The sequence below is a fragment of the Aricia agestis genome, chromosome 13 (assembly GCF_905147365.1).
Source record: "Aricia agestis chromosome 13, ilAriAges1.1, whole genome shotgun sequence".
Lineage (NCBI taxonomy): Eukaryota > Metazoa > Arthropoda > Insecta > Lepidoptera > Lycaenidae > Aricia > Aricia agestis.
The window spans coordinates 16,264,458-16,277,428 of record NC_056418.1 but is presented as its reverse complement, the minus strand read 5'-3'; the positions used below and the strand labels follow the sequence as shown (position 1 = coordinate 16,277,428).

Genomic DNA, 12,971 nt, shown 5'->3' with positions numbered 1-12,971 from the left:
ACGAAACAGTTACACCCAGAATAAAACGGCAGCAGCTCTGCGACGTACGCGGCGCACGGCGCATTGATATTCAAATTAGGAATTCGCCGGTGCCGCTCAGCGTGCGTGTGCTAAGCGTTTTCGCCACTCGCTGCTATTTCAGCTGGAACGTTATCGCGGCCTCCGTTTGTGCATTTTCGTTTATTCTCGCCATCAAACGTTTTAATGCGATGGTTTGTTTGCGCATTTACATATTATTCACATACGCACGAGGGCGTTTTAAGACCGATTAAGGCTGTTTAAAAATTAATATTGAATAGACATTTATACAGTAAGCGTGAGGGTATCGTTGAAATGCGGAGTGACGATAACACGGGACACGATTTAAATCGTCCGATATATTATTACTATATGATAGTGAGTGGCGGACGGCGGCGGGCGCGGGGTCTGGCGCGCGGCCATCTCCTCGATTTATGTTCACAAAACCGAGACTGCACTTCGATACGTCGCTTTTGATCCGCCGCAGATTTTCACTCCATGCAGGGCGCAGTTACTGCTTTTCGTCGTTGATTAAAGTTTTGAAAATATCAGTGCTGATACGATATTATATTGTCCGACAGGGATGTTTGTTGAAAGGGTCAAAGTCATAAAGACTACGAATAGAAAAAGTCGTGGATAGATCGATAACTCTCTTTATGGAAAGGTATTATAAAATAAGTAACAGTTTACATTATACCTACGTCCTATAGTAATAAATCTCCACGTGCTCCATATGTATAAAAAAGGATAATATAAATATTAAGGGATAATACAAATATATAAAAGGAATGAGGAAAATATGGCGTCAATGCCATATTAAAATACGTCTGCAAATCACTGAGCTGTGTAGCACCATCGTAGCATCTCGTAGAGCTGTGTAGCACCATCGTAGCATCTCGTAGAGCTGTGTAGCACCATCGTAGCATCTCGTAGAGCTGTTTAGCACCATCGTAGCATCTCGTAGAGCTGTGTAGCACCATTGTAGCATCTCGTAGAGCTGTGTAGCACCATCGTAGCATCTCGTAGAGCTGTGTAGCACCATCGTAGCATCTCGTAGAGCTGTGTAGCACCATCGTAGCATCTCGTAGAGCTGTGTAGCACCATCGTAGCATCTTGTAGAGCTGTGTAGCACCATCGTAGCATCTCGTAGAGCTGTGTAGCACCATCGTAGCATCTCGTAGAGCTGTGTAGCACCATCGTAGCATCTCGTAGAGCTGTGTAGCACCATCGTAGCATCTCGTAGAGCTGTGTAGCACCATCGTAGCATCTCGTAGAGCTGTTTAGCACCATCGTAGCATCTCGTAGAGCTGTGTAGCACCATCGTAGCATCTCGTAGAGCTGTGTAGCACCATCGTAGCATCTCGTAGAGCTGTGTAGCACCATCGTAGCATCTCGTAGAGCTGTGTAGCACCATCGTAGCATCTAGTAGAGCTGTGTAGCACCATCGTAGCATCTCGTAGAGCTGTGTAGCACCATCGTAGCATCTCGTAGAGCTGTGTAGCACCATCGTAGCATCTCGTAGAGCTGTGTAGCACCATCGTAGCATCTCGTAGAGCTGTGTAGCACCATCGTAGCATCTCGTAGAGCTGTGTAGCACCATCGTAGCATCTCGTAGAGCTGTGTAGCACCATCGTAGCACTTTCGTAGCACAACGTAATATTTTCGTAGAGCCTCGTAGAGCTGTCGCATCAGCGTTGAACTTTAGTATTCTAGTTTCATTCATAGTATTCAAGTTTCTAAAAATATAAAAACATACCTCTAATAAAATTATCAAGTACAATAAAATAATTAACAATGTTACGATACTCGGTATTATTTTCAATAGTATCATATTAAATTCATATTCAATTTAAATTATATATTACGCACCTGCCCACCTAAACTCGTTGAACGGTCCGTACAAAATCTTGGAACGTTATTGCCACATAACAAGGATGAAAATTGTTAGACAGCGGCACAGGAGGACAGTGACCTGTCCATACGGCGATTACTTTGTGTTTATTTTCGCATAATTTAGATCAAAGCGACCGCGTCGCCATATATAATGTAATCCCACGTATTAAATGTATAAAGATGATAACACACAGCAGGTATTTGACTCAACACACGTCATTATTGGGTTTGTCGAAATACAAATCACTACGTATAGTAGTATAACAATATGAGTTGGTCGTTTGCTGCTGTCCGGCCCTTTAATACCATAATTATTAGAAATATTTATATACATAGATCTTTACAATAGTTATTATTGACATCAATAAAAATAAACTTATTGTGTGCTCAGTATACCTGGCTCCGCATCAACTCAGTGCAACACTGGAGGTGTTTCTAAACAACGCTAGCAAGGTCATAGAGAGTCTGTTGAGTGATGACATAGTTGTGATGGTAGGTGATTTTAATCTTAGCGGTATAACCTGGTGTCCAGCACACCCCATGGAATCTACTCTATCACCATCAAACTACGGTTCGTCTTCAATTAAAAGTCGTCTAGTGGACTTTCTACACTTACATGACCTTCATCAATATAACAGTATTGTAAATACCTTTAACAGAACTCTTGACCTTGTGTTTTGTGATCAAAATATAGTTTCGGTTAATTCCTGCTCATCACCATTGCGTGCGATAGATCCTTTTCACCCACCTCTTGAAATTTCACTACAAATAACTAATCCACAATATCGAATAACACAAAAGACTAAAAGATTCAAGTTCTTCTCGGCAGACTACAATTCCATATGCCAAAGTCTTGATAAAATCCAATGGACTAATGAACTTAGTAAATTTCAGGATGTTGATGAAATGGTTTCGAGATTTTACGAAATACTAAATGAAATTATTAGGACTTATGTCCCTTCGACTTGCCGCCGCAGGGGTGGTGTGCCAGTTTGGTTTTCCACAGGCCTTGTAAGATTGCTAAAACAGAAGCAAAAATATCACACCAGATACAAGAAGTACAAAAATCCCCTTGACAAACCGAGTTTCAATATCTGCGTAGAGACTGTGATCGCCTAATTGCTAGAGACTATAAAGCCTATATTGAAAAAAATTGAAGCTCAAATTGGAAAAAAATCCAAATATTTCTGGACTCATCTAAAAAGCTTACGTAAATCTAGCTCTAGTTATCCAACTCGAATGCACTTTGACAATGTCACTGCAAACTCACCCGATAAAGCATGCGAACTATTTGCAAAGTACTTTTCCTCCGTCTATAACCTGGATTCTCCTAGTCATGATGTGGAGAGTTTCCACACGAGTGCATACAATATGCCATTGTTCAAGCTAAAGCTTCTTGATGTACTTGCGGTGTTGAAAAAGTTAGACTGCACCAAGGGCCCAGGACCGGACAACATACCACCCATTTTCTTAAAAAGATGTGCCAAATCTTTGGCCTTACCACTTTTAATAATTTTCAATGCGTCGCTTGATACCGGAAAATTTCCCACAGTTTGGAAGCATGCCAGAATCGTCCCTATACACAAAAAAGGTCGTAAGGATACCGTACCTAATTACAGGCCTATCTCCATACTGTCAACCGTGGCGAAAGTCTTCGAATCATTGGTTCATACTCGAAGCGAATAGCATGATCACTTTATAAGCAGTATCAATCAGTTTCAGCACGGAATCATACGTTACTGACTTGATTGATGCTGTTGATAAGGGTTACGAAGTTGATGCTGTTTACAATGATTTTTCGAAGGCTTTCGATAGGGTTGATCACTGCATACTAATAAACAAACTGCGTGGGTACGGTATATGTGGCTCACTTCTCAAATGGTATCAATCGTATCTGCACCTTCGTAAGTCAACAGTAGTGCTTGACGGTTGTGAATCTAGTGCTTTCTATGCTACCTCAGGTGTACCTCAAGGTTCAATTCTGGGTCCATTGTTCTTTGTCATTTTCATTAACGACTTAAGTGATGTCATCGTAAACTCCAAAGTGTATATGTTTGCTAATGACTTAAAAATCACTCGTGTGGTAAATGGTCTGATTGACCAAACTCTGCTACAGCGTGACTTGGAGAATCTAGTTGTGTGGTATGAAAAGAATAAAATGGATCTTAATGCATCAAAATGTTTTCATATGAGATTCTCACGTAAACGTAATAAGTTTGAGACCAATTATAGTATTCATGGGGATAATGTTAATTCTATATCTGAAGTCTCTGACTTGGGTGCGATCATGGATAGCGAACTTAGTTTCATACCTCATGTTGACAACATAATAAGTTCTGCAAGCAAATCATTGGGTTTCATTCTTCGAAATGGTAAAGATTTTGACGTGGGAGAGCCATGCTTCGGCACGAATGGGCCGGCTCGACCGGAGAAATACCACGTCCTCACAGAAAACCGGCGTGAAACAGCGCTTCCGCTGTGTTTCGCCGAGTGAGTGAGTTTACCGGAGGCCCAATCCCCTACCCTTTTCCTTTCCCTACCCTCCCCTATTTCCTTCCGTACCCTCCCCTATTACCTCTTAAAAGGCCGGCAACGCACCTGCAGCTCTTCTGATGCTGCGAGTGTCCATGGGCGACGGAAGTTGCTTTCCATCAGGTGACCCGTTTGCTCGTTTGCCCCCTTATTTCATAAAAAAAAAAAGATTTTGAAAGACCACAAACTCTTATTCTCCTTTTCAACAGCTTAGTCAGAAGTAAACTAGAATATTGTAGTTCAGTATGGTCCCCTATTTACAAAATCCACATACAGAGGATTGAGAAGCTGCAGAAGCGCTTACTAAGGAGTAAGTGTTTTAGAAACATCTTCGACCCTAACGAAACATACCAGGGTAAATTGCAGGTCTTCAACATGCAGAGTCTTGAATCTAGACGTGCTATAGTGGATGTATCCTTAATATATAAAATTCTGCATGGATCAATAGACTCTGCAGACTTACTGTCTAAAATATCTTTTAAGATACCCCATCGTATGCCTCGCTACCCAGTTCCCTTGTTTGCAAATTACACATGCCGTATAAACCTTCGAAAAAATTCTCCATTTACCAGAACTCTCAAATTATTGAACAGTGTGGTTGATCTGATCGACTTATTCTGTGATAGTCTCAACAAAGTTAAAAATATTGTTAGAGAAAATTTTAACCACGTTTCGAGGTAATTTTAAAACAAATTTATTAATATTTATATTTATATATATATATATATATATATATATATATATATATATATTTTTTAATTAATTTAAATTTTAATCAATAATTATAATGTAAATAGTAATGATATATTTTTATTTTTTTTATTAATTTTACAATTTTTTTGTGTCCTATGTTCAAGTTTAATTTAATGCTATGTACAATTATTATAATTATGTTTTTAGAAAATATGTATTGTTCCATGCAATTAACTGTATTTTTAATTTTTAATAATTTAATTTAATTTAGTTTTAGTTTAATATATTGTTTATTATTTAATGCATGTTGAGGCCGAATGTAACTAGTTATTGTATCTAGCTGTAATTTTTTATTAACCATGAATTTATGCATTTAGTGATACAAGACTGTATTTGGTCCTTAAATAAATAAATAAATTAATTAATTAAGAAACGAATTTTGATGTTTTTCTAAGATAGATAATATTGGTTCTAAATAAATATTAAAAACATTTTAAAAGAAAATTAAATTTTGAAAATACGTTTGCAAAACGCTCTGTCATATTGTAACAGTTAAACAGTGCTATTGATAAAAAAATATAAGTGATAAAATATAATTTTTAATATTATACAATTATGTTGTAAAACAGCCGTTACATTTTAGCCAGTACATTATTTTCAGCAGCAGCCCAGTAATCAAAATAAGATTTGATTCAAAATGTACTTATAAAGGTCGGATAATAAACATCGAAATACGTCGCGGTTATACCACGGGTTCGGAGCTGGCGGTAATGCTAATCGCTTGCATATTTAACGGCGAACAATTATTACATCGGGGACGATCATTACCCGACATCTAATATTCCATTAGAAGGAGTATTATTACACTAAACAAGTACGTTGTCCACCAGCGATCTCTTTCTTCATTACTTCATACTCACATTTCTCAGCTTTTAATGATCATAACTAATAATAGGAATTCTATGAATGTCTTCAAATATTAGATAAGGCTAGGGAAAGAATATTTATAAATCACAATAAATATGACAATGGGACGCAGATCGATGACATTATCTCCCAATATACATAATATTATGATAATTATTGAGCAAACGTCTCATATTAAATATTTATTTCTATCTGTTATTACAAATAACAAGGACGGATATTAATTACAAGAGTTTTGATTTTCGAGAGAAATTGCTTTCTATAATGCTAACTAATAGTCAAAACCAACTTGGTACCCGATTACTGACATGATTATATCCCATTACTGTACCCCCACCATGCACCCCCCTCTTGTATACCCCACCTGTAAACAGCGCCCTCCGCTTCGTTGCTCCTATTCATACCTTATCTGGGCTGTACGTTTCGGTGACGCCATTGTATATTCATTACGATTTTTGTACTCGTTACTATGTTTGAAGATTAATATTATGGAGATTAAAATATTGATCTCGGGCTACTTTATCATTCCTTCGAGTAACTAAACACGAAGAAAATGTTATTTCAGAGATGAAACATCAGCAGATTCCGTTTTTTGCGCTTCTTTCTTGCACGGTGTGTAAAAACAAAACGTATTCGAATATTTTCTGTACTTGCGTTCGAATGCCATTACACGCATTCATTTCTAAATACACCCATTTTGTCTTCTACCCCATTACGTAACTGGCCACTTGTATAAATTCGGTTTATGATTGAAATTGCACTGGAGTGTTGCCAATACTAGTATTAGCGCGAGCGCACCGCCCTCCGGCCGCGTTATATTAAGTGCTACATCTCGCCGGCCAAGAAATAGACATTTCCGCCGCCGCCCAATATTGCGGACGCCGGCGCTGTCCTTTTGTACACCACTTAGCCCGAACAGCCCCGAGCTATTCCCAGCGACGTGAGACAGCTGCACGTAGTTTAATTAAATTCGAGTTACCGTGACACTATATCTCCTTATGAAACATGGGGAAGTCCTGTCGGAACGGCGGTGAATATAGCGCTTTATAAAATAATTTGAGCGTCATAACTTTAAACAGATCGTGGTGCTGATCGAGGTGTGAATTTGACGTAATTGTTCAAGTTGCTTTGTCAAGTCGAGTGGTTTTAGTATTTAAGACGCGCTCTCGTGTCTACGCCGGTCCTCCGCCAGCGGGGACCTCCATTGTGCCGAGGGTCGAGAAGAGGGCAATCAGCGCCACTCTCCCACGAGAAGGCCTAATTGTACTTTCGGTTACCGATCACGTTTAGGATTCTGTAATTTCATAAAACTTTAGGCGCCGCCGAATTTCTCTCACACCTTTTTGTATTAACTCAGTAAATTTCAGTTTAAGTGTATGAAGAAAATATTATACGTGTATTTATTACACATAATGTGATAATTGATCTAGATTATACTGTCTCACATCGTCTTACCTCACACATTATTATGAAGTGTAAGGCATTCCCGGCGTGCAAGTTGGCGCTATATATTATCGGATACGACACGCAAGTATTTTACACATTTTCCTAATTTCGCGTGCTCATGTAAAGTAGAATTAATTAAAACTTCATGTTCGCTCATCAAATATTTAAATTCATTACTGAAAACATATTTTACCATCGAATTTATAGCCCTTAAATTATGACCCTAATATGAACATCGAATATACAAACATATGAATTATATTTTAAAATTAACATGTTATTGAGATTTTATTATTACTTAGTCAAACTAGTCAATCGGCGATAACGAATGGGAACGAATAGTGACGTTGCTGAAAAATCGTCACACTGCTTTTTTTTCTTAATCCATATTCTCGTTAATATAAGAAAGGAATATTGCTTCCCTTGCAAATTCATCGACTAGACCATTATCTTATCTTATTATATCTTTAAACGAGCAATTCTTGTATGTATATTTATAATTGGAATCTCGGAATCGGCTCCAACGATTTTCATGAAATTTAGTATATAGGGGGTTTCGGGGGCGATAAATCGATCTAGCTAGAATCATTTTTAGAAAATGTCATTTTATTCGTGTTTTATCGAATACCGAGCAAAGCTCGGTCAAATAGCTGGTGATGAATTGATACTGAAATATTTCGTCAATTACTTCTTTTATTAGAGTCCCGATAGTAAACAACGACTGAACTGCGACAGCAAGTTCTGGTTTAGAGGCCGTGTTCTAAGCGTTGAAGTCTTACATCCCCTGACTAAACTGGGCGGGCCGCATTTTCTCTACTCTACATAATATTAAGACTTATCGCAAACGCGGCCTGCCGTGCTGCGGCCCGGCAACGTGTGCGCGAGTCTATAGTTAGTATTCCCGGGCGCTTCGTCAGTTACTAAGTTAGCGCGTGAGTCGTGACGCCGAATACTAACGCCGCGTCACACGAGTCACGACTCACGACTCACGAGGAACGACAGATGTTACGTCACTTATTGATATCGGTCGGCTAGACGAGGGATACGCTTACCATATAAATATCTTCATTGTTATATTACCCGGGAATATTGGTAACAGTTCATACAGATTCTTAAATATCTGCATTTAACTAGGTAGTTGCAAATCGCATGGAAGATGAAGATACGCTCATGTTTTTAAACGTAAGCATGTATTTTCCGCTCAATTTACATTTTATGTACAATGTACACATTCAATATGTAAATTGTATACGTTCCCTATTCTGGATAATTATCTACGTTACTGTATCTTGAATGTAGCATTTGAATCTAACTACCGTGGTTATAATGTAAACTAGATAAGCACTGAGCACAGTAGGCGGTAACGCTAATCTGTAGACGCATGTAACGGCAGCAGTAATACCGGGTAATATCGCTGGAGCTACCAACTGCTGCCGTTCAGCTAAGTCAGAGATTTGCTTATCCGCGGCGCACAGCCTCCACCTACTCGCCATAATATTAATAAAAATAATAAATTCCTTATTGCATTAAATATTACAAACAATAACAATTTTTAGCTGGTGTACTATTAAAATTAATAAATTATTTTACAGAAAATGTATACATCATACATCTGTGGCTTAGCTGAGCTTTCATTACATAATTGTCTAATTACCATATGACTGCAGAAGGAGGTAATTTGTTTGTTATAATATAACAAACAAAATATATTATATAAAACTTTGTGATCTTGCTTGAAATTTGTGTTCATATAAAATATGCGGGAATTCCAAGATTTATTTCCGTTGTGGCTGCGTTTTTTCCATTCACAATAATGATGTAAAGACGAATTTATTCTAATTCAGAGTCACGATTTTTATCCACCCGATACACGGGTAAATCTACCGTTATTCATCAAAACGCAATTAAATCTCCCACGTAGTTAACAATTACAGTGAATGTATTAATTGCTACGTACTAGAGTACATACTGTGCTAAGACGAAATGTAATAGTTTGTAAATCAGACCGAGATGAGCTCCAAATATATTCAAACAGCATTAAGTTCCCAGATTCAATAGTGTTTGTGTCAGTTCCTCACGTTTATACAAACGTGTATACTGAATAGTTTGTAAATATACATCTTGGTGTATTGACTCTACAGTCTACACCACGATTATAATACACTCTGTTAAATACTATTTAAAATCGTTTCGATTGATAATTAATATTGTTAAATAACTTTCATATTAATTATCAAGCAAAAAGCGTTACTTAATAGGTACTTAATACTTATATTTGTGTAAATAAAGCTTTTCGCATTTTGGCTGTTTGTACATTATGATCCTAAAATACAATTAGATTTTGATTAAGTTTTGTTCGTGTAAATAGAGTATCTCGAGGGAACCAAATATTAATTAAAAATAGCCTCGTTAGTATAATTTCTGAGTCGAAATTCATCGAAACAAGTCAAAATAACCTTAATTCATTTATAATGATGAAGGTTATTCTGAAAATTTATTATAGTAATGTTTTTTACTTTTATAATATTATTATTACTTATAAAAGTAAAAAAGAACATTTCGCTGTCATAATCATTAAGTAATTATTATAATAATGAGCACCAGCAGTGAAACACGAACATGAGAGTAACAAGTAACGATTCGACTTGTCAGCAACCTCGAAATAAATTACTATGCACTGTTACTCCGTACGTGTCGTTATAACACACAAACTGCATAATGATCACTCTACAACCTCATTATTTTTTAAATCGCATGCAATCCTAAATAACATTGTTACCCTTGAAGCCTTGACTTTCTTTTATGTTATTTAAAAGAACAAAAAATAAATATAACTTTAACCAGCAATAAAAGAGCGCTCAAATCGGATATACCTACGTTAGTAGCTCCGGTGGGAGGTGACACATACCTTCATATATAAATTATAGGAACAATAAACTTTAATACCATAACCTTTAATACCACTCTTTAGGACGCACGATACTTACGCAATATAAAGACTATGTTTTATTCGTTACACACCGAAGCGAATCCCTGCATACGCCAACTGAACCGCTAATTTATTATAATTTATAGCTCAGCACCGCGGAGAGCATGACGCGCGGTCAGAAATTGCTTAGGGCTTCAAAATAAAAGTATTGTATAAATCATAAACACCAGTAATAAGACATGATTTATTACAATAGTAAATACAATACAAACACTTTAGTACTTTACAAGTACAATTCACTTAGCTTTTCCTCATTTTCATAAGCAATCGAAACAACTTTTCTGAAATATCAATTATCAAGCTGAAAAGAACAGATATTAACACTTTGATTTTAGCCAAAAGGCCTAGAAGCGTTTAAACCAATAAAATACTTTAAATACTTAACTTATAACGATCTTTGTTCGAAGTACTCAGAGCCAATTCACATTGACAGGAGGCAGAGTGACAAGGCTTACGGCAAGAGAGAGAGTGAGCCTCCTCCATCAGACAACCCGCCTTATATACAATACCAATGACGTGTCACTCCGCCCCGCGTCTGACTACCCAGGATTTGCATCTAATATCATAAACACAATGATTTGTAGTTACAATCATCCTGGAAATCATCATAAATCAAGTATTCAATTATTAGATTTTTAATTAAATCATTTACTTTTTGTAACAAAAGTATCATAACCGGAAACCTTAATTAATATTGTCTGTTTAAAGATAAAATGTTATAATATTATATATTTTGTCGTCCAAATATCATTAATTTATTAAATAAGGATCATTGTTACCATAAATAATTATTTCTTTTAAGACTATTATTGAAATAATAGCCATTCATATTCATAAATATGTTCAAAAACGGATAATATCTCACATGCGCTTCCATGCCGCCTAAACCAAAATGAGGGTTATTACCGGCATATAAGCCAAATTGGTAGCCGCATTACGCCTAATTCCACGCTAAATTACAAAATGTTTAGAAATTTCATACTAAACTAAAAACTTAACTATTCAATTCTTAGATTAACACTAGTTATTATTAATGATTTACGCTAACGTCGGAACGAGAGACAAGTGGTAAAATTTCATCGTCAGTGGAAAGCCCTAGCTCGAATAACAAGAAGGGATTTTAATCCTACGTCTCTGGTAGGTAGGAAGTATCAAATAAGCTAAAATGGTATAAAAGCACTTACCTGGACAATTTTTAGATTTTGATCAGTCAACTGATTGATGAAGTATTTTTCAGTAACAAAAATATATAAAATTATTTTTATATTCCTTTGATGTGACAGTAATATTCACGTATCGGATAACTGATATTTAACGACACTGTTACAGATGCTAAATCACGTTCAGAGCAGGTCTGGAATCATTTTGTTTCACCAATTTTATTTTAAAACAAATAAAATATTGAAATGTTTCCCAACAACGACGGCTTTATCAGTAAATTGAAAGCTGTTATGGATGACGTTAGCGTCCATTGCGCTACTTCATGGACAGCAATAACAAAGAGTAGTTTGGAGTGCAGGCTGAAGTACTGTACTAGGTTTTTCGTTTAGATTTTTGCCCAGCCCCCCTAGACAAGTGGCTAGTGATTATCGTAAACGCTACCGCTAACGCCACAAAATGTATGCGATTTGACATAAGTCATCGCTTCGCTAGCGAATACTAATGTCAAATCTCATACATTTTGTAACGTTAGCGTTAGCGTTTACGATGATCGCTTTCCACTTGTCTAGGGGGGCTGTTATCACATTTTATTAATATCTCACGATAGCCGCTGTAGCAAACAGAGCTTTAAATTTTAAAGTATCTACCTAATTAATAACATATTTCCTCAAATATTTGTTACCAACAAAACTTGAAATTAAAATTCTAAATTTCTTAATAATTTTTTGTTGTATAATTAATCATTATTATAATATTAATTCTTCGTCAACGGCTTAGAACTGTACCTAATACCGGTTTGCGCACTAACCCGGGGAGAAGAACCACTAACACTCGCAAATTAAAACGCGCCAATTGAAAACTATATAACTGCAAAAACAAAAATCATCCAGCGCTAAATACGAAACAGGTATCATTGGTATGTTAATCCCGGCTCATGCGGAGCTTAGTTCATTAAATCTGGCTGAAACAGAATTATACCGGCTCGCTCGGAACTCGTCCTGTGCGGTGATATCGCGTGTCAACATTCATTTACATCCCGCTTCAGAGATGAACGCGGAAAGTAATCACCGTTTCGAGCATCGTTTTCGGCTGATATTTTGTCGGAGTTTTGCTGGCTCGCCCGGTTTTTTGACATTTGTGGGCCATCACTTTTCGAATGGACCACGAATCATATCGCCGACTGCGGCCTAAGATGGTGTAAAATTTAAGTTTTAAGTGTTTGATAAAATAAAAAATGGACCAGTACAAGCGAATACGAGCGTGTGAAGTTATAAATATTTATTGTCTGGCAATCATCATAGCCAAAGAATAA

The 12,971-nt window shown here is 36.8% G+C and overlaps 1 protein-coding gene and 1 pseudogene across 1 annotated transcript in view; both read right to left on the bottom strand.

Moving 5' to 3' along the window:
- Window positions 1-12,971, bottom strand: part of LOC121733369 (metabotropic glutamate receptor 2-like) — a 196,469-nt gene that overhangs the window by 46,885 nt on the left and 136,613 nt on the right. The window lies entirely within an intron of this gene.
- On the bottom strand, window positions 10,739-10,853 carry LOC121733469 (annotated as a pseudogene).